We start from the raw sequence: 23968 nt of genomic DNA on the forward strand, positions 1-23968 counted from the left end.
AAACTCTCTAAATGGAGAATGCAGAATTCCAAACACGTGATCCGTGAGAGTCCTGTGACTGCTAAGAAGGGAGACTTTGGCCAAGTCTTCAAGGTCTGCTTCATTTACAATCGACCAGGGAATCAGAAGCTCTTTGATTCAAAGGATTCTTCTTCTTTGAGAAGTTTGAAATACTTTTCAAACACAAAGCTTTCAACTTACTGAAGTATTTTAGAGATCTAATTTCCCCTGCCTCAAAAAGATACCTACCTTGGCCCTGCCAGAGGTAAACTTCTAGAAATTTATTCTAAGAACACAGAGATTTCTGTGAAAATTTAGTCATCGGGATGCCTATGGCACCTTTTATGGGTAGGAGTTGCCCAAACTCTTTCCTACAATGGCACAGGCTGAGCTAAAGCCAACAGAAGGGGCCCCTTGTAACGAAATGCACAGCTGGGAGACAGAGAGAGCTTCCAGAAGGTACAAAAGACATGAGACAATCTAGTCAAAGGTGAATCTTTTGGGTGCTTTTAGTTATTCCACCACCTGAGAGGGTGTTCTGGTCTTCCTCTCCAACCGTGATTAAGGATTCAGTTCCAGCAGAGAACTTTTGCAGTAACTGAATGAGAGATAGCACAGGCTATTACAGGGATGCTGGAGGGGATGAGTTAATGGAAGGTACAAAGGGGCTGAAAAAATTTAGAAACTGTGGGGAAGGGTGATGGAAAGAGAGAATGATCTAGGTAGGGCAATGGTTCTCAAGCTATGGCTATTATCAGAATCACCTGGAGGGCATGTTCATGGAGAGAGCTGGGCCTCACCTTGAGATCACTGGTGGAGTCCGGTAATTTGCATACTTGGTGATGCAATGAAGACCTAAACTAAAGTAGCTCTAACTCTACTTCTAGGGGGAGGGTTTGGCTGGGGAGGGTAGTGTTCTTCAGCGACTGCTGGGGCCAGCCATGGGGCAGATTCCAAGAACCTGTGGCCTTAGAGCACACAGGAGTAGCTGAACGGAATGAATCTTCAAACCCATGCTGTAATTGACACAAGTGTTCTCACTTCATTTTTCCAACATCTTTCCCTGTTAGACTTCATTCTGTTTTACAGATAAGAGAACTGAGGCTCAGAGAGGTTGTCCAAGGCTACACAGGTAGTAGGTGGAGAAGCTAGAACAAACCCAGGTCTGTGAAGGACGGGAAAGCAAAGGCTTCAGGCTTGGTGTACAACATGGACTATACCTTTTAGGAATTAAATCAAAATAAAAATAGGCTCAATGCTAAAACGCTACTGAACATAAATGTTTTCTTTAATATCTAAAAAGTTCTGCAGACATGTTTAAAGACGATCTATGAGTGTTTTAATGTAACACCGGGAAAGGTTATTCAATTCACATTCGTATTTTTGGCATTTGCGGATCTTAAAATATAAACAAAACTCCTCAGTTCCTTAGATAACATAACTGAGCAAATACTGGCAGCATTTTTATGGAAAGTGTTATAGATTCTGCCTTGGGGTGGCCAACCCTCGTTCTGACAGCATCTCTGGGAGGGAGGAAAGAAATCTTTCTGCAAAAGAAAAAGTGGTGAGAGGCACACTGGTATTATTATTAGAAGGATGGTCTTCGTAAAAGAGCATTTTTAGACCATTTCTCCTTGAAATGATTTTCACCAGGTTGAGCTTCGACACTGTAAGCGTACCAGGTTTGTCAAAAATTCCAATCATTACAGCATTCAAAAAAAAAAAAAAATTCCAATCAGACCTCTTTGGTCTGAAGAACACCGGGTGCAACGAATGATCGTCAGTCTTAAATCCTGACTCCTCGGGCTTCCCTGGTGGCGCAGTGGTTGCGCGTCCGCCCGCCGATGCAGGGGACCCGGGTTCGCGCCCCGGTCTGGGAGGATCCCACGTGCCGCGGAGCGGCTGGGCCCGTAAGCCGTGGCCGCTGGGCCTGCGCGTCCGGAGCCTGTGCTCCGCAACGGGAGAGGCCACGGCAGAGGGAGGCCCGCATACCACAAAAAAAAAAAAAAAAAAAAAAAAAAAATCCTGACTCTTCATGCTTTGATGAGGTCATGTTTCCAAAGACAGAAGAATGGAATTTGGACTTGAAAGAACTGTAGGGATAGCTCATGTGCACCTTAGTCTCGAATATCCTCCAGCCTTTCCCCTTATCCACGAATGCTCAGTCTTTCCTTTGAGTGGCTTCACGATGGGGGCAGGCTGCCTCCTGATTCACAAATAAACATCCTCCTGATCAGCCCTATTTTCAATGGTAGGCAATGAATGGGCAGGGGCAACCGATGGGAAAGATCAGGAATTAACAACTTTGTCAACATTACATGTTTTCAATATTAATTTGAGCATTTTCTTATTCTGGTTTGTTCTAGTCTAGTCTCCTCCACAATTAAAAACAATTATTAACTGCCTACTATATTAAAATATGTAAGATATTACATATTAAAATGTGTAAGATACTGAGAAATGAGAAAGACTAATATTATAAGTTAAAAGGTCCCAGTAGGGAAGAGGAAGTAATTAGGACACACACATAAACACCACCCCTCGCAATGAAACAGAGGGGAGAGTGCAGTTACCACAGTGTCTGCAGGTAGCATGAGGCTCCATATATATTTTGAAGTGAACAGAGGTGTGAACACGGCTCTTTTTCAATGAGTAACAGTGTCCTTCAAGCCTTTGGGGTTGGGTTTCCGCTTTTTATCAACTATTCCCGAACAAGTGAAACATATCAGAAGATTACCTTTGGTTTTTCACCCTGGAGGAGAGGAGGTTTCCTTTCCTTCCCTCCCCCCTGTCCCAACACAAAATTTACTATACTTGTGTATTTCACTGTTTAAAAATAAAAATCCCAATAGCCTTATGTGTTGGTCACTGAACAGTTAGTTGTAATTATGGTCCCAGGTAGGTATCTGATAAAGAGCCAATGTCCGACCTACAAAGTTCCTCCCTCCTGTTGTACTTAAATCATCTTCTGCTCGTCTTGAGGGAGGTGATTTCCATGTCTGGCTAGAAACTGGTGCAGCAAAATTCTATGCATAAACGTAACACTGAAACAAAGACTTGCAATTATTTCGTAAAAAGCACAATGATGCTATAATATCTACTCCTTAGAAATCATCTCTGTAATCTTGACTGAACTGCCAGTTGCTATGTCATTTGGCAATTTCTGCTTAAAGTAGATTCTATAATCTTTTTATCTCATAGATGAAAAATAAACACAATTTATTTTTATATCTTACAACTAAAAGATATAAAATCTCTTACAGTCTCTCTATTCAAAGGTAACTAGCTAAACTGCTCTATTTTCTCTATCTTCAGTGCTGTTTCACATCTCTTTACTCGGAGACTTCATCACTCACTACGCTCATTAAAAAAAAAAAAATTCAATATACGGTGCTCATAGGATCCAAAGTGGAATTTACACGAAAGACTTTGGTTTGCATTATGCCACTTCAGACGGTCAGGATACGGGGGATCAAATCACACAGAAAACCAAGGGATGAGATTCTGAGTAATCAATCTACTTGAAATTAATCTCCCCCTTCTCCATACTCCCTTAGCTCTTTGAATCTCCATTATTGACCACCATTGATTTTGAATTGGAACTATTTAGGCTGTGACCTTATTGCTGCCTCGGGGCCTTCAGGAGGGTATTTGTACACCCAACATGCACCCGAGTGCCCGACACGGCCAAGGTGCTCACTGCCAGTTGTCTATTACATGCGCATTCAGCTCTTCCACGGGATTGGAATTCACATGTAGTCCATGACTGATTGACCTCTGTGCTCCACCCTTATTGGGTAAGTATCAGATGTCTGTTACACCATCAGTGCAGCCTTCTTACCTCGCGGTTTGCGCTCTGCCACTACAACCCCCATCCTGGATTATTCAGGGCTGTCTCAATTAGCAAAGAAAGAGAAAGCAGTTGCAAAGTGTATAATCTGGGGGAGGAAACTTGTTCAGTTTGAAGTTTCTTATGCTTGTTAATAATATTGATCATCCACGCCGTGTGCCGAGGGAAGTGCACAGTTTCACCACCTGAAGCCAACCAGGCTTTCCCAGTGTCACACCCACCACACATTCAGGCTTGTAGGAAGAATTTTCTGGTTTGAGATTAGTTTGTCTTGCTGTGCTCTCTGTTACCTCCTCTCCTCTCCACCCCAACGGATCCTTGGGCCTTTATAATCTGGCCTCCATAGGGGGTCATCTCATACCCGGCCAAACCCCAGCCCCTGGAGTCCTGGATTCCAGCCCCGCTAAAACTCCGTACCATCCTTCCCTACAGCCACGCACAACCCTGCGGTGCTGCTCATTGGGCAACTCTGTCTCATTTCCCAATTTATAATCAGCAGAGCCCAGATGCTGGGTCTCTGCAGGATCCGGGCTGGGTTCCTGAGACTATATACAGGTGTCAAGAGTGGGATGGGGCTGCCAGTGGGCTTTAGAGAGCGGAGCAGAGATCGTTTCAAGAAACACAGGTAGTCTGGAGGCAAAGCTGAAATACGAAGCCACACACTGAGCAGGGCCTTGATGCCAACCCATCAGGACGGGCAGGGGGAGAGGCAGAAGCCCCCACAGAAGACAGCACAGAGGAGACCTGATGTTCAAGCTGGTCCCTCCACGATGCGGGGGAGGGATGGGATGCATCCTCCTTCTAGTTGTCTGTTCCTTGGTCCTCAGTGCATAGCACTGATTAGGAACTCAGTGAGTGACTGCTGAATGAAATGATGCACGATTGTTTTCAGGTCTGTCTCCTTCTAGACCAGAATTACTCTGCCAGGGTGATTTTGCCACCGGGAAACACTTACTGATGTCTGGGCACCAAAGGACATTTCGGTTGTCACAAATGCGGAGGGAGGGGGTGTCACTAAGAACCTCCGATCAAAATCAGCAGTGCCGTGGTTGTGAGCAGGACACTGCTCCCAAATCTGGGTTCCAGGAATCAAGTGTATTTGTCTCCTTGGGGAAACAGCAGCTATGCCTCGTTCTCTCCTCCAAAAGGCCTTGGGAGAACTCGTCTCTGGGTTCCAAAATCACCGACCAGAAAACCCCATCTTTTCCTCTCTGGGAAAGCTGAGTGTGCAGGGCCTGGGAGGAAGGGGTCCTCTGTCCGGCCAGCTGGGTCAACACAGCAAGAGCCACCCAGCCAGATTCCCTCACTCCAGGTGCGACAGTTACGGGGTCCTGGGTGTCGCGTGAGCCCTGCCACGTCTGTCCTTCCCCTCTCTCTTTACTCAGAGGAGCTGTGACACAGAAACCACTAGGGCTCATCCTTTTGATTTGTAGCTTCTCTGTAGAAAGGGAGCAGCTTGTTTCCTTCTAATCACTCAGTAACCTCGATGAAGATGGATGCTCTTGTGTACCTGGTATGGGGCTACCTAGGGGTGAAGGCACATAAATGCCTTCTCTCGGTCTCCTCATCCGCAACGAGCCTACAGGGATGGTTTGACATCACTGCATCACAGGGACACACAGCCAGGTGCTCAGGGCCTGGGCGGAGTCCTAGAGATAAATGTCTACTGCTTCAGCTGCTTCTCGCTCAGAGCCTCCCACCCAGGGGTCAGTGAGACCCCATGTGGACCACTGAGGCACCATGGGGGATGTGCTGTACCGCAAGCACTCAGAGAGGGTGGGGAGGAATGGAAGGTTTCACAGCCACGCTGACAACCTCATTTTCTTAACTTTGATCACGGATTGGTAAACAATCTCAAACTAATGTAAACGCATTAAAACAACGGGGGGAAACGCATCAGTAAAAGTAAACATCCACACTTTCCTTCTCCTCTGTCCAAGGACATCACTGTGACCATTTGGTGTTCATCATTCAAGATTGTTTTCTACTCATACAAATAAAACTGGTAGGAACGTTTTTGCTTTTTGCCACAGTGATTCCTCAGGCACTGTGCTTGTGTCCTTCAAAAGCGTAACATTGCCTATTTTTTAAAATTATTATCCTATTAATAGACATCCAAGTTATTTTAAACTTTTTAGTGTAGTAAGTAATGTTAAGCTGAAAGTTGGAGGAGTTGTGAGTTTTGCCAGATGGACCCTGCGGAACCATTTTAGGAAGAAAGGGTAGCAGAGATAAATCAGTTCAAACCAACAAAACGACCCACCCTGATTGGCACCTACTGTGCTCCACACCCAGTGCCAAGTCTTGGGATAAAGAGGAAAACACCTGGCCCTTGACCTTAGGAGCTCACAGTCTAGGAAAGTAAGCAGACATACGTTTGACGTGGCTGAATCTGATATCATCGGCATGAAACTAGCAGTATGAAGACTCTGGGAACCAATCCCCCTTGGAAGTGATGTCCAGGCACTTCCAGTGAAATCTAGATGTTCCTAGAAAGCGAACACAGGATGACATGGATGGAAGTTTTACGACTCACCTTTATTTAAGGTGTAATTAAAATCTTTGCTTAAGTTATAATTCTGTAAACTTGGACATCAACTGTTTTCTTTAACGTTTGTAGCATCAAGTCATGGGTTGGGACTTAAGAAGTAAGAACACAGGGTACACTACATGCGTTCTTAGTAAGAAAGCATTTCGTGCAAATTTAGTGGAAAGTACCTTCAAATTTGAGGGGTACACATGGGCTTAGGGGCAGTTTTAGGTGAACAGCCTGTGTAAATAGCAACCAAGCACAGCCATGCAGAGGTGGGGTCTCTGGGCCACTCTCGGCATGAACGGAGGATAGGACCTGGCAGGGAGAGGTGGCATTCCGTGGCAAATATCAACTCTGGCACATAGCTGATACATTTTTACTAAGCCTGGCATCCTAAGCCAGCCCCTTGTATCTACTAAAACCATGGCGGGCTCATGGTCCACCAGCGTAACCTTGCTGATGCTCTTACCAAACCACATAACCTGTGCTAAGTCCTCCTGGACATCTAGCGGCTGGCAGCCCAGGTGGGCTGCTCTGAGTGCCAGGCAGTGCATCACCCGACCTTCTCCTCCTGCCTGGTGTAGCTCAGCAGGAACACGCAGGTGAACATTTATGACATTTGGGCTCCCCCCACCTGCCTGGTGAATTCAAGTCATTCCAGAAACATTTCCAGTGTTGCCTTTTTCTGACATCCTACCCAGAGAGCAGAGCCAAGGATGACAGAGGATAAGTCCCTGGCTTTGAAACCTTGCAATTGGGATTTGCTGGGCTGGGTTTCCAAGTTGCTTTGGACCAGCACTCCATTTTATTTTCCATGTCTCCCTTTCTGGAACTGGAATGTCTATAACTATTATCCTGTGCCTGTCCCAGCACTGTATGTTGGGGGCAGATAACCTGTTTCTTTAGAATCATAGGTTCACAGGTGAAGAGAAATTGTTCCCCAGCAGCTGTACTTCATGGGTTACTCATCTACGTTGGATTTAGATGATTCTGGTTATGGACTTTTGAGCTGAAGAGATTTAGGACTTTGAGTTGACACTGTAATTGGGATGAGACCTTGGGATGAGATGAAAATACGTGGGGTGGATGTGGATCTTTGGGGACCAGAGGGTGGTCTGTGGTGGACAAATAATGGCCCCCCAAGATGTCTATGTCCTAATCCCTGGACACTGAATGGATTACCTTACATGGAAAAAGGCACTTTGCAGCTGGAATTAAGGTTATGGACTTTAAACTAGGGAGACTGTCCTGGATGATCCCTGTGGGCCCAATTTAATCACATGAGCCTTAAAAGCAGAGAACATTCTCTGGCTGGAGTCAGAGAGATGCAGCAGAAGGGAAGTCAGAGAGATCCCAGCATGAAGTTTCAACTTCCCGTTGCTGGTTCTGACGTATGGGGGCCACACGCAAAGATGAGAGAGAGGCGGCTGGCTTCCAGCTGACAGCCGGAAAGGAAACGGAAACATCAGTCCTACAGCCACAAGGAACTGGGTTCTGGCCACAACCTGAAGGAGCCTGGAAGCAGATTCTCTCAAGAGCCATTAGAAAGGAACACAACCCTGCCCATACCTTGATTTTAAGTTGGTGAGACCGGAGTCAGACTTCCAATCCACAGAAACAAACTGTAGGATAATAAATTTGTGTTGTTCTAAGTCACTAAGTTCATAGTAATTTGTTACAGCAGCAATAAGAAACAAATACACAGCATTTAGCTTTTACTCAAGGGTAAGTGGAGTTCTTCTCAACACCATCCCTAAATGTTTCACACTCCATCCTTTCCCTGGAAAACTGCTTATGTGCAATGGGCTCATGCAAGTTTTAAGACAGTTCCAGATGATCAAATAATTGTACTGATTTGATCAAGTCCCAAATACCCCATATATAAGCCAATAAAAATTCTTCCTAATGGGATGAGGTGCTGCCCTCGACTGTGCAAGGCCAGGAGATATTCTATGTAACTCAGAGCATACTAAGGCCCTCTGCACAGGAAATACTGATGTGATATGATGATGTACCATAAAGTATGCTGCTTTTTTTTTCCCATCTCTGATCTGATTAACCACAAGGGCGCCACCAGGTCAGTGGGTATCAGCTTGCTCTCCTGCTTAGCTGAAATCCTTCACTTCTGCCAGTCCTCTTTCTGGCAGAAGAGTTGCCTGAAAACCTCAGTCTTCACGGCTTCGAGGGAACAGAAAGTGCAGCAGCTGGTACTTTACACTGCGTGGGAAACGAGTGCGTGGATTGTAAGGGAGAGAACTGAGGCAGCTTCCCAGCTCTGACTGAGTGAAGTCTGTAGTGAGGCCTCCTTGCTTTAAGTGAATTCCCAGAACATCATCTGAAATGCTAACCCTAAGTACCAAATGGTAGGAACAGCATTAGGAATCGCCCCACCTCCACAAATTTTATTGGGTACAAATAACGGGAGGCTGAATTTACTTGAAAAGCTCTTGATTTCTCTCTCTGCATATGTGTTTTCAAAGCTGGTACTTCATTAGAGTCAAGTCAGAACAATTTCCAGAGAAATCAATTTCCCTTTTTCTTTTTCTTTCTTTCTTTCCTTTTTTTAAGATTAGCACAGTCTTGCTGCTTAGATGCCTGCTATGCACCTTACTGTCTTCTCCCAAGGAAGGCAATCTCTTTATAAATCAGGACAGTGATAGCTCAGTAATTGCTTTGCTGAGCTGCAGAGACAGAATGCTTCAGTGGCCTAAAGAACAACCACGTACCGGGCCAGCAGTAAACCCCGCTGCCGCGCTGTCCTCAGAGTGAAGGCCCCCTGTTGACACTGCCACCTCCATTCATGAACGTAAACCAGCAGAGAGAGACGGAGGAGCCCCTCTGACGTTGACTGTTCAACGCTGTCCCTTTTGAGGGCCACCGAGATGCGTGCCTTCTGAAGTCAGCCGTGCATCCCACCCGCTGTTCCAGAGATGCCCAGAGCAGAGCCAGAGACACCCGCGTTGACAGACACCCAACTGCTGTCAAGTACTACCTAGGGCTTCAGCTCCACGCTTCCAATTAAAATGGATGGACGCCACAGAGTTAAGTGCTCTATGAAATGTCTGCTCAAAGTCTCCTGTTGGGCTAAATTACAAGGAAATTGTAGGGAAAAAAAAGGTGAATGCTGTGTGGCTAAAACCGTTACCTGTGAACCTAATTGTGCCCGTGATTTTTTCTGTGCTCTGTGAACACCCACAGTTGTTTTCTAGCCTGTAGTTACCGGACCACATCGTGAGCTTGGAGCGGTGCCATGTGGCCCAATCGATGCCCACCTGCCCTGTTTCCCACTAACTCCTGAAATATTTCACTCAGGTACATCTGGGGTGGGCTCTTCTCTCTGGAGCGCAGACTCAGAATCAGGATGCAACTCACATTGGAAGCCCCCAGATCCCACCTCCGTCCTGGCACCTCGGCATCCCGTCAAGTCTAGGTACCACCATCACCACTGCAGTGAGCATTTCCATAGAACAAAACCATGTGCCAGCCCTGGCCTGATTACAAATGCAACAACAGCAAAAAGAAAATGTCACGGGTCAAAACGCAAATGAAGTTCAAACGTGAATTAAAAACAGTGTTTTCTTCGTTTTCTGCGAAACCAGTGATCAACCAGATCGAGTTAACACAAATCACAAAACCTGAGTTTTAAAACACATATAATAAATAAATATGCTAGGAAACTGTGAAATAGAAATGCAGTATTCACTTCACCAAGCAGACAGCTTCCAGGAAAATGAGCGCCGTGGCTAAATAAATCATGAGTAATGCTGAGGCCATCCAATTCCGTGTATTTTGAGTCCTCCGTCTTCTAAGAAGTAGAACAAAGCTGACTAATAAGGGATTATAGGTAATTGGCTACTTGCCTTTTAAATGTCAGATTGTGGGTTTGAACACTTTCAAGATGTGGCATTATGTTCTGGATTATTAATCGCTATTATGAGAACCACCTTTCTAATTTTCATTCCAAGTCATCACCTAATTCTCCATATGCAGTCAGGTAGTCTTTCAATTTATTTACTTACAGGAAGTTTTAACAAATCATACTTTAAACACTGATTAAAGCTGGGAATCCATGTGAGTTTTTAAAGCTCACTCATCCAGATGATACATTTTCCTTGAGGTGCATTTCTTGTTTTCATAATTGCTTTGATCACTCACAGATAACATATTGAGTCCCAGTAACAACAATGAAAAAACTCAAAAGTATCATCAGAGGCAAAGAAGTGCATTTACTCTGGTGTCTTCCCTCTTGCTTCTACTTCTACCCCACCAGGCTCCGTGCAATCCCCCAGCCCCTCCCAAATATGGTTTTGTTCTGGGTGTTTACTGTCAGACGGCTGCCATCAGCATTTCTCTAAGCTGAGGGCTCATTGTCCTTGCCCAGCATGGGAGGGTTAAGGCGTTAGAAGAGGGAGACACCTGAAACAGAAGGCAAAAGCCCCTGTTACCCCGTTGCTCCAGGCCAGATGCCTGCTGGTAACAACATCCCTCTCTGCTTCAAACATTTTTGTTTGTTTGTTTTCTTACATTTCTTTTTTGAAAAACGACTCCTTAAATTTGTGGCCAAAATGCTAATAAAAATAGTCCCTGGATCAAAACAGCTTAAGCCTCATGTCCAAATGAGAAGGAAGTGATTAAAAATAAAAAAAACTTTTCCTTTAATCACTTAAAATGTACCCATCTCTCCTAATTGCTATTTCATGAATTTAGACGTTTCGATGACTCATCCAGCAGCCTTTTATTTGGGCCAAAGAACATGATAAATGATGACAAATCTAGGGTCCCGTTAACCTGGCCAGAGATTATTGTATAGCTCTAGCTAAGTGAAACGAACAAAGAAAGCCAATCTTTGGCCAAAAATGAATTAAAGCTGCAGAAGGTGTCTCCGGACCACTGTCTTTTCTTCCTGGTTTGGAATGGAAATATCTAGTGTAGGAGTGGTGGGTGACAGGGAGGAGGAGAAACTCTAAGAATGCATATATAATTTGTGTGAGAAAAACATACAGAAAACTCAGTAAAACTAAGATCACTTGTCTTTTAATTTTTTTCTGAAAGGGAGAACAGTATACATTTAATCTTAAATACTGAAACATCTTTGATTTCTGGAAGAAATTTCTGAGAGACTTATTAAAAGAAAGCAGAAGCCAGCTTCTTAAAGAGGCGTGCCAATGTGGTCTTTCGAGTTTATGCACTGGTCTTATTCGCAATTTAGGAATAATGTTGGAAAAATCAGTATCAGAACAATTCAAAGAAACACACATTTTAAAATCAAGTTTGTCTGCCTCCATTATTGCTATGACTGGACTTTTTCTTCTTGGTTGTGCGAAGGGCAAATTCTAAAGATGCCTCTTCAATATCACATGACATCACGCATACGTGGCATCTCATTTTAAAAAATGACACAAATGAACTTATTTACAAAACAAACAGACTTACAGATATCGAAAACAAACTTACGGTTAGCAAAGGGGAAATGTGTGGCGGGGGGATAAATCAGGAGTTCGGGATGAACGTAGACACACTACTATATGTAAGATGGATAGCCAACAAGGACCTACTGCAGAGCAAGGGAACTCTACTCAATATTCTGTGATAGCCTATATGAGAAATGAATGTGAAAAAGAATGAATACATGTATACGTAGAACTGAATCACTTTGCTGTACACCTGAAACTAACACAGCATTGTAAATCAACTACGCTCCAATAAAATTAAAAACCAAAAACCAAAAAACAAAAATCCACTTAAAAAAAAAAATGTCTCTTCAAGATGGCTGCCCCCTGCTGGTTCAATCAAACACTCAAACACTAACCTAGGCACTGCTGTAAAGGGGCTTTGCAGACGGAATTAAGGGTACTAATCAGCTGACCTTAAGACAGGGCAGTGATCCTGCGTTTTTAGGATCATTTTTAGGGATGAGGATTCCTGGGCTCGGTGTAATCACGTGAGCGCTTAAATACAAAAGAGGGAGAGGCAGAGGGTCAGTCCAGGCTGACTGAGGGGCTGGGAGAGAGGGGGAAAGGTTAGGATAGAGGGCCTGACATTGCTGACTCTGCAGGATGAAGGAAGGGGACCACCATCCAGGGCAGGTGGTGGCCTCTGGAAGCTAAGAACACCTCCCAGCCTCCAGCCAGCAAGGGAATGAGGCTCTCAGTCTACAGCTGCCGGGACCTGAATGTGGTCACCAACCTAAAAGAGCCAGGAAGCAGGTCCTCCCCAGAGCTTCCTGAGAAGAGCCCGCTGGCAGACACCTTGATTTTGGATTTGTGAGACTTCAAGCAGAGAGACCAGCCAAGCTCCCTGGACTTCTGATGTAAACCACTCTGAGATAGTAAGTTTGTGTTGTTCCAACCCCCTAAATTTGTGGTAATTTGATATGGCAGCGATGGAAAACCCACTTCATTTGCACAGCCACAGAAGAAAACAATATTCCTATCTTTCATAAATGTTCATTTTAACATTTCTGCTAAAGTATTTCAAAACTTTGAGACAAACTTTTTGCATTTTCCAATGGAGGCATTTTAGAGGTTCTGAATGATGAGACACCGTCGTTAGGATTTTTAGATGACTCTTGCTGCAGGAATGGTAAGCTAAATGCATCTCTCACCAACCCCAGATAACCTAATGTGACTTTTCTTGGTTTACTACCATCAGATGGCTTGCCCTCCACATGAGTGCAGGATAGTGGCACCGCTGGGTGCAAATTTCCTTTTAGTGCTTTAGGGGTGAAGCGAGTCATGCTTTAAAAAAATCCAAGACTTACAATGCTGCATAGAAAGGGTACACAGCATAGACACTTCGAGCAGCCACAGAGCCTTGTTAAAAACAGCTCACAGGTTGCCCGTGAAGAGTCTGGTTTCACCGTCTCTCCTCGTCACCCTAAATAAGTTCTTCAATCAGAGGGCTTCTCACCTGTTATGGTACTGGTGCCATTCTCCTGATGCTGAACAAATGTTAAGGTTTTATTTAAAAACTGTACCCTTAAGCAGCTCAGGGGCCACCCTGAGAATAACTAAAAAACAAAAGACAAGACTTGTACCTTTCACCACGGGCCCAGGGCACGTGTGTTGTCTGGCTTCACTGCCCTTTGTAAACGATAATGGTTCCTGGAATTCTGGCACAAGACACACAAAACGACTTTATGGGAAAAATGTCAAGGCATCAATGCACCGTAAAAATAATCTAGAGGGCTTCCCTGGTGGCGCAGTGGTTGAGAATCTGCCTGCCAAGGCAGGGGATACGGGTTCGAGCCCCGGTCTGGGAGGATCCCACATGCCGCGGAGCAACTGGGCCCGTGAGCCACAACTACTGAGCTTGCGCGTCTGGAGCCTGTGCTCCGCCACAAGAGAGGCCGCGACAGTGAGAGGCCCGTGTACCGCGATGAATAGCGGCCCCCGCTTGCCACAACTGGAGAAAGCCCTCGCACAGAAACGAAGACCCAACACAGCCAAAAATAAATAAATAAATTTATAAAAAAATAATCTAGAAAGTATAATTTGGAAACACAAGGTTTTTCTAACACTCACTTTATTATAATTACTCTTATTACCAATCCTTTTATATGTGCTAACATGGGACGGTTTTCATCTGTTAATCAACTAAGAAAAAAAGTTACAGCAAAGACAGGATAGAATGATTCCATTTTTGTGCAAAAGGGAAGCAGGGAGAGGATCCTTATATGTTATACAGATTCACCAGCTATCACACCAGTAGACACAGTGATCGAATCCATTATTTCCAATAATCCAATATTCCCCTAAAATTCCCCAAGAAACACAATGTGCTACTTTAGTTTTAATCACAAGTACTCACCACAGAACTTGTTCTTTACAGAACATGCTAAAAATCAAGTATATAGTTTATTTCAACATCAAAGAAATTGAGAATTGTTTCAGCCGTAAAGGAAAAGTTCTTTGTTTTTTTCTTCCACACGGACACACCTCAAGGACAGTGTGCCCATGTGGAAGGAGGACCGACACCCTCCCATCAGCACTGGCCGCTGGCAGTGTGGGGAGATGTCGGGCGGGCTTGTGGGTAACAAGCAGTTACAAGGCAGCCAGCCACAGCCTTACCCCTGCTCTCCGTCTGGTCTGCATCACAGCGGATGGGCAGAGACACTTACCTCTAAATTAGTGGTGGTGTTCTTGGTTTGTTTGGTTTTAATTCTGATTTCCCTCACCATGGAGCCCCTGAATTACACTGGGCATGAACAGAACAGGAAGAATGAGGGTGACAAGGAGCCTTTACGAAGTATATTTGTGGTCACAGTGATTAACAGAGGTGACTAAAGAAGAAATCTTAAAAGCTGAGAAAAAAAGAGAGAGAAAAATGTAATGGAGAAAAAGAAAAGTAGTGCTAACTGGGACCTGTTCAGAGGGTTTCCTTAAACGTTATTTTGCTGTGCACCGAACACTTTAACTTGCTGGTTAAATATGGTGTCACTCTTGCTCGAATCCTGTGTTACCCGCACATCTACATCCAATCAGCCAGCACGTTAAGTCAGCTCCAATGTCAAAGCATCTCCAGAATCCTCCTCCATGGCTACTGCCAGGTCCATAGCACTGGCATCTCTTGTCTCTTAATCGGTCTCTCTGCTTCTGCCCTCATTCTGAAACCGAGCAGGACCCTGGAGGACTCCTGGGCACAAAAGTCCGTCTGTGTCCCCTCGTTTCTTGTTTGTAGGAAATAGGCTTCATTCAGCCTCCATGACCTTCCCCGAGTCCCAAAGGGCAGGTTCAAACAGTTGGTTGCTAATTAGGGAAGTGGGGGGGATGTGAAGACAAGGGAGGAGCGGTCAAAAGAAACAACAGCGCAGCCTTGGGGCAGGGTGCTGGCTCCCCCTCAAGGGACACACGTAACAATATCCTTGAGCTGTTCTGCAGATACTAGAACCCTACCAGGTGGAAGAAGTTAACTGTCTGCTGCCCACAAGCACACACATCCCTTCCAGTCCGGTTGGAACCAGAAGGCTGATGATGCCGATCCCACCTACCTCCCCACCAACCAATCAGAAGAAGGTCCACAGGCTGACCACGCCCTCTGCAAACCATCAAGATAAAACTCCTCACTACCCCCCCAGGTCAGGACACACAGTCTTGAGGGCATTAGCCTGCTGTGTCCCCTTTGCCTGGCAAAGCAATAAAGCGATGCTTTTCTACTTCACCCAAAACGCTGTCTCCGAGATTCAATTCGGTACCGGCGTATAGAGGCCAAATTTTGGCTACAGTTCCCCCACCTCCCAGGGAAGCTTCAGTGATTCTTCTCAGATGTACATTGGAGCACAAGCCCACCACCCCAAGACCTTCCACTGTACTCAGAGTCAAACTCAAGGTCCTGCCCGTGGCACATGTCGGGGACACTCTTCCTTCTTTGTCACTTGGCCAACTCCTGCTCATCTTTCTTGTCTTTTTCACAGGAAGGCTTTCCCTGTTCCCCTGACTGGGTGAAATCCCTTTGTTCTATGCTCATTCATTGTACGCTTTCATAATTCTCACTCCACTTATATTACTTGCTCACTGCCCCCTGGCATCTGGTCATTCCACACTCAGGTCACAGAGCATCATGCTACTCTGGGAAAGAGCTAGAGGCTGGGCAGCTGGCCTGCAAGGAGGGCAGCTGTGGGAAGGATGGGCAGCCATGCAAGCTGACAAAGTGAAGACAAACTCTGATTAGGGTTAGGAGAAACCAGACAGATGCCCTCGGCCAGCGTGTCTGCACTCCTGCACTCAGAAGCACAGGCTGGCAGTAGGCAGCCCTCGATGGTCCTGTGTCTCCACCCAGGGCCGATTTTGCTCTGTGACTAAATATGCATGGCTGCTTGTGATTGATTTCTTTGCTTGTCAAGTGGATGATAACTTTCTAGCATGGGAAGGAGACAGAGGACTAAGTGACAGCAATACTAATGTACTGTAGCCACAAAAAGGACGTAAAATTGGAAACCAGCCTCCAGCCGCCCGCTCCTTCTCCAGCCCTGGTCCATAGAGAGTTCAGAGACAGACCAGGCCACCTTCTTATCTCGTTAAAGGAATTTCAGGCAAGACACTCTGGAGTTGCAGGTAGTGGGGCTTCTTGGGGAGCCAGGGAGAAGGATACGCACAGGCACACGCCATGAACACCTCCACACCCTTCTCTTAGCAGGTCCTGATTTGTGTAATACAATGTTTGTGAAATGTTGGCATTCATTTGTAAAGAATGGAAGTATTTTATGCTCTGAAACTCAGCCTGGGGGAGTAGAAAAGCTTTGGTGTCAAATTTCCACTCTGATATTATCAGCCTGGCCTTGGACAACACATTTAAGCTCTCTGACCCTCAGTTTCTCCATCTGTAAAGTGGGCTTATATTTGAGAGGATTAGACGAGGCATAGTCTGTGAAGCACCTAGGAGCCAGAGGGGACCCAACGCTTAGCCCTCAACTCTCCCCTGATCATTCCCAGTAGCTCCCGAGACTTTCATTCCAACTGCATGATGGCTGCTGTCCAGAGCCAGCAGCCAGCAGTTAAAGTGAGTTTCCAGTGGGCCAGGCCCTGTGCCAAGCTATTTATGTGCATGGCTGCAGGGCCAGCATAAGGGTGAGGTGACCGAGGCCTTTACTCAGTGCAAAATTTAGGGGGGGTACTCCAAAAATTAACTGATCATCAGAAATAATAGGTAATTTTTAATTGTGATAAAATATAAATAACAAAATTTATCATCTTAACCATTTTTTTAGTGCACAGTTCAGTTGTGTTGAGTACCTTTACACTGCTGTACTAAATAATTTTAACACAATATTTTTTCATCAAAATTAATGAAAAAATCCATGATGAACAAAATATCAAAATTTTATTTTATTTTATTTACTTACTTTTAAGTTTTTTAAATTAAGTAGTCCTTATGGAACAACTATGCCTGTCTGTTATTAATATCAGTTCTCTGGTGCTTATAGGCATTGAAGTTTTAGAACTTTAGTACTAATGAGATCATTTCCTGTTTTTTAATTTGTTTTGTTTTGTTTTGTTTTGTTTTTTGTGGTACGCGGGCCTCTCACTGTTGTGGCCTCTCCCGTTGCAGAGCACAGGATCCGGACGCGCAGGCTCAGCGGCCATGGCTCACAGGCCCAGCCGCTCCGCGGCATGTGGGATCTTCCCGGACTGGGGCACGAACCCGTGTACCCTGCATCGGCAGGCGGATTCTCAATCACTGCGCCACCAGGGAAGCCCCTGTTTTTTAATTTTTAAAACATTTTTTTAATTAAAAAAAATATTCTCTTTTTTTGGCCACGCCATGCGGCTTGTGGGATCTTAGTTCCCTGACCAGGGATTGAGCCCGGGCCCCCAGCAGTGAAAGCACAGGGTCCTAACCACTGGGATGCCAGGGAATTCCCTCAAATATCAACATTTTAAATAAAAGAGGGCTCCAACTCTGCACAGCTCAGCCTTCCCCGCCTCACCCTTGTCCTTGCCCTCCATCAACACCATCACCGCCGTTCATGGATGGAGAAACTGAGGCTTGGAGAGGCCACCTCAGGTGCCCAAGATCACACAGCTAGTGGGTTTCCAGTCAGATCTGGATTTGAAGGCCAACTCCTCTTGGTTTGGACTTTACAGTTAAGATGGTATCCCATAACAACATCACACCTATCTCAAAGACAGGGCGTCCGAAGCTTCTAGTGCATGGCCTGGACTGGTCCAGGCTCAGCAAACAGAGCCAGTGCCATCACGGCCCCACCTGCCCCGCTGCCAGCTCCACAGTCCCCTCCCCTTACCTCTCCCCTGCCCGCATCCTTCCTCCTCCCCGTGGGCACGGCTGAATCTCTAGGGCACAGGGAACACTGCGTCTCTGACAGCTTACCGCCCCACGGCACCCCCTGGCCTACAGAAATAAAGGAACCTCTTCAAAATGACCCTTCCTCCCAACAACCTTAACAATCAGCTCCCCAAAGACCCTTCCCCTCCCAGGGGCCTCTCAGGTCCTTCCCCGCCAACCACACCCTGACTAGCCCCCCTCAGCCGCTTGGTCAGCCCCAGTGGGCCTCGGGCTCCTCCTGCATACGGACCCTACGGCCTGGACCACACCGCTCCTCTACCCTCTTCCCCTGAAAGCTTTCCTTCCTCCCAGTGCAGGCCGCTGGGCTGTCTTCCTGGAGTCCTGCAGGTGGAATCTATGATTCCTTCACTCAGAGGTCTTCTAGAAATTCTGCATAAACTTTTTATGTCACTAAGGGCACACATTACGCCCTATAGCTCAGGTTCCCTTCTACCCTTTTAGGCCATAAGTATCATGTCTTATTCAAGTGTGTTTCTCTGGTACCTAGCAGAGTCCTGGGCACATACTAGAAACTCAATATCTGTTTGTGTGGAACAAGAGACGTCACCCATTTTATCTACGCTGTTGATTTAGCACTTGACCAAGGAGGCGATGACGAGATGGCTGTGGCTGTCCTGATTCTTTCCGAGTGGGGCAGGCTGGCTGCAGTGCTGAGTGGTGATAGGCTGATGCCAAGGCTGACGTCATGGCTGACGTCATGGCAGAGCATTCTATTCAATATTTGGATTCTGAAAGCCCAGGTTCAAATCTTGGCTCACAGCTTTCTACCACGAGCTCTAAGACAAATTGCTGAACCTTTCTGAGCTGCAGTTTCTTCTTATTTAAAATTGGGGGATAAAACCCCACACAGTAACCTATCATTTATAAAGTTGTTGTGAGAATTAAGTGATGATTAGGGATATTAGACAGTTTTTGCCCATATTTATTATCTAACTGAGCTGATAAACCAACAGTCCAACAACTTCCTTTCAATGAGGTGGAAGAAGAATTCAGCATCATAAGATCCAGGGGTAATAAGACCAAACTGCAAGGACAAACTGAACTAAACAGGAGAAAATATATTCTGCCATTTGGTGAAACTGATTGATGTGGTGGTTTTATTTAACAGAAATATCACAAACACCCACACTGGAAAATAAGCAGGTACGTGGCTCTAACCAAGAAATTGATCTCACGGGGAAACTGGTGATCATGCAGGTAACATTCTCTCTGCAACTGGGAAGATTTTATGAGTAGCCAGGAAAGTTAAAAGGTTCCTTGCTTTGGTGAAAATTAGTACAGGACACTTTTTAGGCAGCCAGCAAAGCAGCAAGAGAAGAGAAGGACTGTTCACTGATTCATTCATTCATTCATTCAGTTAAGAGCTATTTATAGGGGTCTATCAGGGCCAGAGGCTGTTCTGGGGCAGGGAAATCTATGACGATAAAAGACTCGATCTTTATGTAGATAAGAACGTATGTAGCTTGTGGAGCAACTGGCCTGACACACACAAGAACACAGGCAAGGACATCACTCCAAAATGTCAGAAGATCTGATCAAGAGCTCAGCATGCTTTGCAAAGGCATTAGGGAGGGCAAGGTGTTGAGGAAAGTCTCTCTGAATAGAAGACATTTAAACTGAGCCTAAAGGTAAAGAAGAGAGAATAAAGTCCTCCAGGTGCTGGGAGTCACACGCAAAGGTCTTGAGGTAGAAAAGATCTCAGTGTATAGAGCAACAGAAAAGAGGTCAGCACTGCAAACACAGTGAGGGCAGAGGGGCCCAGTGTGGCGCTTGGAGACTCGGAGTGTCTGGTCAGCTCTGACCATGTAGCTGCAGTGAGTTGTTCCCAGTCCTCAGAGTTTTAAAGTGAAAACTGTAACATTAACGTAGTGCCTTTCTTTTAAGGACTCATGCAGAGTGCTATAAAGACAAATGGTCTTAGTAATCCAACAGTTGGAGAGAAAACTTCTCTGGAATGAATAGACAAAAGAAAAGGCAAACAAGGTGAGAAAAAGAAAAAGAAAAAGAAAAAAGTCTAGCCCAGAAAATGTAATGGGATGGACATACATAAAATAGGTAGGGAAACAGTTTGACAGTTCCTAAAAACTTATACCAAGAGGGACCATACGATCCAGCAATTCTGCTCCTAAATGTATGCCCAAAAGAATGAAAATAGGGGCTCAAACAAATAGAGGGACATGTTAATAGCAGCATTAGTCACGGTACCCAAAGGGCAGACACAGCCCAAACGTCCATCGATGGATGAATGGATAAACAGAATGTAGTACATCCATCCAAAGAAATATTCATCAGTCCACTATAAAAAGGAATGAAGTACTCATCCAAGCTACAACATGGATGAACCTTGAAGCCATTATGCTAAGTGAAAGAAGCCAGTCACAAAAGGCTATACATTACATGACTCCATTTAAATGAAATATCCAGAATAGGTAAATCCAAAAAGACAGAACACAGACTGATGATCACCAGGGCCAGCAGGAGGGAGAATGGGGAGTAACCATTGAATGGGTTCAGAGTTTCTTCTCGGGGTCATGAAGAGATTTTGGAACTAGATAGAGGTGGTTGCACTACATTGGGGAAGTACTAAATGCCACTGAATTGTTCACTTCTAAATGGTTCATTTTATGTTAAATGAAAGGAAAATAAGCTGGGGGGAAGGAAATGCTGGGGAAGTAGGGGGTCATGCCCGAGTCAAAATAGAAGGGGCCCCTTGAGGAGAGGGATGCAGTTTTGCGGCTGGGCAGATTGACCCACGGGCCAGGTGAATCTGATCTATATGGTTCATCGTACTTCTCGACCTTTGGCTTCACTTAAATCAAAGCCTTCGGAGCATAAAAAGTTCCTATATAAAGAAGAGGAATCTTACAGTCCTTGAGAGGTGACAGGTAAGGGCTCCCTTTCTCCAACAGTGTTCCTGTCTCAGTGGTCACGTGGGTGCTTGAGACCCACAGCTTTGCCTTTCTGAGCTGTGGTCCCCTGCTGGCCTCAGGGGACGCTGAGCATGCTCAGGGACGTGAAGGATGCTCAGACACTTGTCCTCCGAAGGTCTCTGTCTAAGCTTGCAGGGGATCCTGGCTGGGTGCTTGAGAGGAAACAGGAGGATAATCTGTCTCAATCATCTCCCCTCAAATAGAAACGAGCCCTGGAAAATCATAATAAACCCCAGCATCAGTTCCTTTGTGAGTCTATTGCTAGGGGTTCTGGCTGCTGACACTTGGCTCCTTCTGATTTGGGAAGCACTGGCCTCTTAATCTATTTCAGCTGCTTCAAAGTGACAGGGGTCAAGGACAAACGACATTTAATCAGGTTTGCTAGTCAGGATGGCAGTGCTGCCTGCAGAGGAGAAATAAGTAAAGTTCCTTTATGTTTTAGGAAGAAACTTATCAGCACTCCCTTCATACGTGCTAAGGAAAAATAGCCTTTCAGGTCCTGTTAAGATTCTAAGACCTGAAACCAGTTTCCTCCAAAACATGGGAGGGAGGACCCACTCTGTGCAAGAGACCACAAGCCACACTTCCTGGCAGGTTTTACAAGGACATGGTGCTTTTTCTTCCCTGAAATAATGATTTTTTGCAGTAAGCTTCACTGGCTGTAACCACTTGACCCAAACTTGTGCAAAATAGAGAGCTCTTAGAGCAGTGAGTGCCAACTGCAATGACGATGCTTTTATTTGGCAGGGCCCTTGTTTGTTTATATAAATTAGCCTGCAATTACCAATAACAGTGTTGGTCCAAAACAAGGTCAGGCCAAATGTAATGCCGGGAAGAACAATGGTGTGGACACGGAAGTCCAGACAGGGCTATCATGGAGAATTATGGGGGAGGATTAATTAGCTGGCCTCTTCCTGGGTATCGCCGTTCTCTCATAACATCTTTGTGCTACCACAGCTCCTTTCTGGTAATAAGTTACCTTAAGAGAAATGTAATTAGTTGCTGGAATTCATTAGCCCCAGTCAGTGCATCCACAGCACGGCATCTCCTTGCTACTGGAGTGCCTGTTAATGGGGAAAAATGATGTATTTGTCTCTCTATGGGACAATAACAAAGGATGCAGGCTTAGTCTGAAGTCCTGGCATGTCTGTCCTTTTACTCAGCAGACTGAACAACTGAAAGTGAATTTATGATACAGACTTAGAAAAGCACAGGGTCCTGAAAATCTGGTGTGAAGGTTGTCACGTTTTTCCTAACTATTGCTTCTTTTGCTTATACCTTTTGGAGGCAAGAAAATGTAGACCAAGCATGAAATCTGGACAGGGCTCCCCTCTCTGTGACTTTTCTCTGCTTAAGAAGAACACTTTAGTTGGTACTTCCAGAAGCTTCTGCCAGCTCAGAATGAGAACTTTCTAATAAGCACTAAAGAATGATTTTTACCTTCAGTAGCTTCCCCAGTGCTTGGGGGACTTTCTATGAGACGCTGAGGATCGCGTAGCCGAGAGGCAACATGGAGGTCCACGATGCAGGCACCCCAGTGGGGAGTCTCTCTTCTGCCCACCTGCACCTCTGCTTCTTATGATCCTCATGCAGCCATAGCTCTCTGAGTACACAGACCCCATTTCTCATCCCTCCCTATCGCAGCTTCCAAGGGTGATGGAGAGGAACCCAGGGAACCAGACATCCCAGTCACCCTCCCTTGCAGCTGTCTGTCAAATGCCCTATGGACACCTGCACAGGGACACAAGGAAATCACTAACCCAGGAAAGGGGGCCTGTGAGAACAGGAGGGCAACTGGAAAATTTTCTACTCTTTTTTTCAAATATTCTTGGTCACCAAAGGAAGAAATTAAATTTATTTCAAATAGACTCAAGGAAGCGAATAAGGAGAGCGGCAGAATTAAGAGACAGGCTGGGTGGGGCAGAGCTGCACATCCAGCTCTTTACTCTGAATCCATAAGATGGTGGCTAGGAGGGTGCTCTCTGAACTGGTGCTTCTGGACAATGTTATTCGTGGCTCTCATTGACTGTTTCTCTTTCCTCCAAGAGCAATCATAACTGCAAGTTGGAGATCTTCATCAATGTTACTGAACATGGGCTAGCCTCTGTGTGTGCTCTGATGTTCTTCTGTGAATTGCACCATCTCCTTGGTTGTTTTGTCCCAACTCTGGTAAATATTGGCTCTATTTCAAAATAAATGTCACTTTGAAAAGGGAAAGGAGAAATGGTATGAAAACAGATGGATTGAAGTATTGGAGAAGCTTAGTATGTAAGTGATAAGTAAAACTGTTTGGCGAGCTCTTTCTTCTTCAATTTACGGTTAATAGACTTGTTTCTTAGCTTTTCCTCCAGGGAAGCTACTTCTGAAGCAATGTAATATAATTTTGGAGGCAGAAGGAGGAAAATTATGTTTTTAATATCAAGAAGTTATGAAAGATTTTAAGAAGGGACCAGCACTTACAATTTGCTTTTTATTTATCAGGGAGCTAATGCTTTATAACCCAATGGTTTACAGGAATAAATATTAAACATCATTGTCTACCAATTGGGAATTAACTGAACTTTCTCATTTAACCTTTTTTTAAAGGAAGTAATTTGTTCATACTAGTGGAAGATTTGAATATTCATACTCTGATAGGAAGAATGACTACTCATCCCCCGTGTCCTCAAGTCCATTCTCTACGTCTGCGTCTTTATTCCTGTCCTGCCCCTAGGTTCATCAGAACCATTTTTTTTTTTTTTAGATTCCATATATATGTGTGAGCATACGGTATTTGTTTTTCTCTTTCTGACTTACTTCACTCTGTATGACAGTCTCTAGGTCCATCCACCTCACTACAAATAACTCAATTTC

At 45.1% G+C, this 23968-nt stretch overlaps 1 protein-coding gene across 3 annotated transcripts in view; it reads right to left on the bottom strand.

Moving 5' to 3' along the window:
- Positions 1-23968, bottom strand: part of CTNND2 (catenin delta 2) — a 453358-nt gene that overhangs the window by 140230 nt on the left and 289160 nt on the right. The gene's annotated exons all lie outside the window — the stretch shown is intronic.

The sequence above is a fragment of the Physeter macrocephalus genome, chromosome 8 (assembly GCF_002837175.3).
Source record: "Physeter macrocephalus isolate SW-GA chromosome 8, ASM283717v5, whole genome shotgun sequence".
NCBI classification, from domain to species: Eukaryota; Metazoa; Chordata; class Mammalia; order Artiodactyla; family Physeteridae; genus Physeter; species Physeter macrocephalus.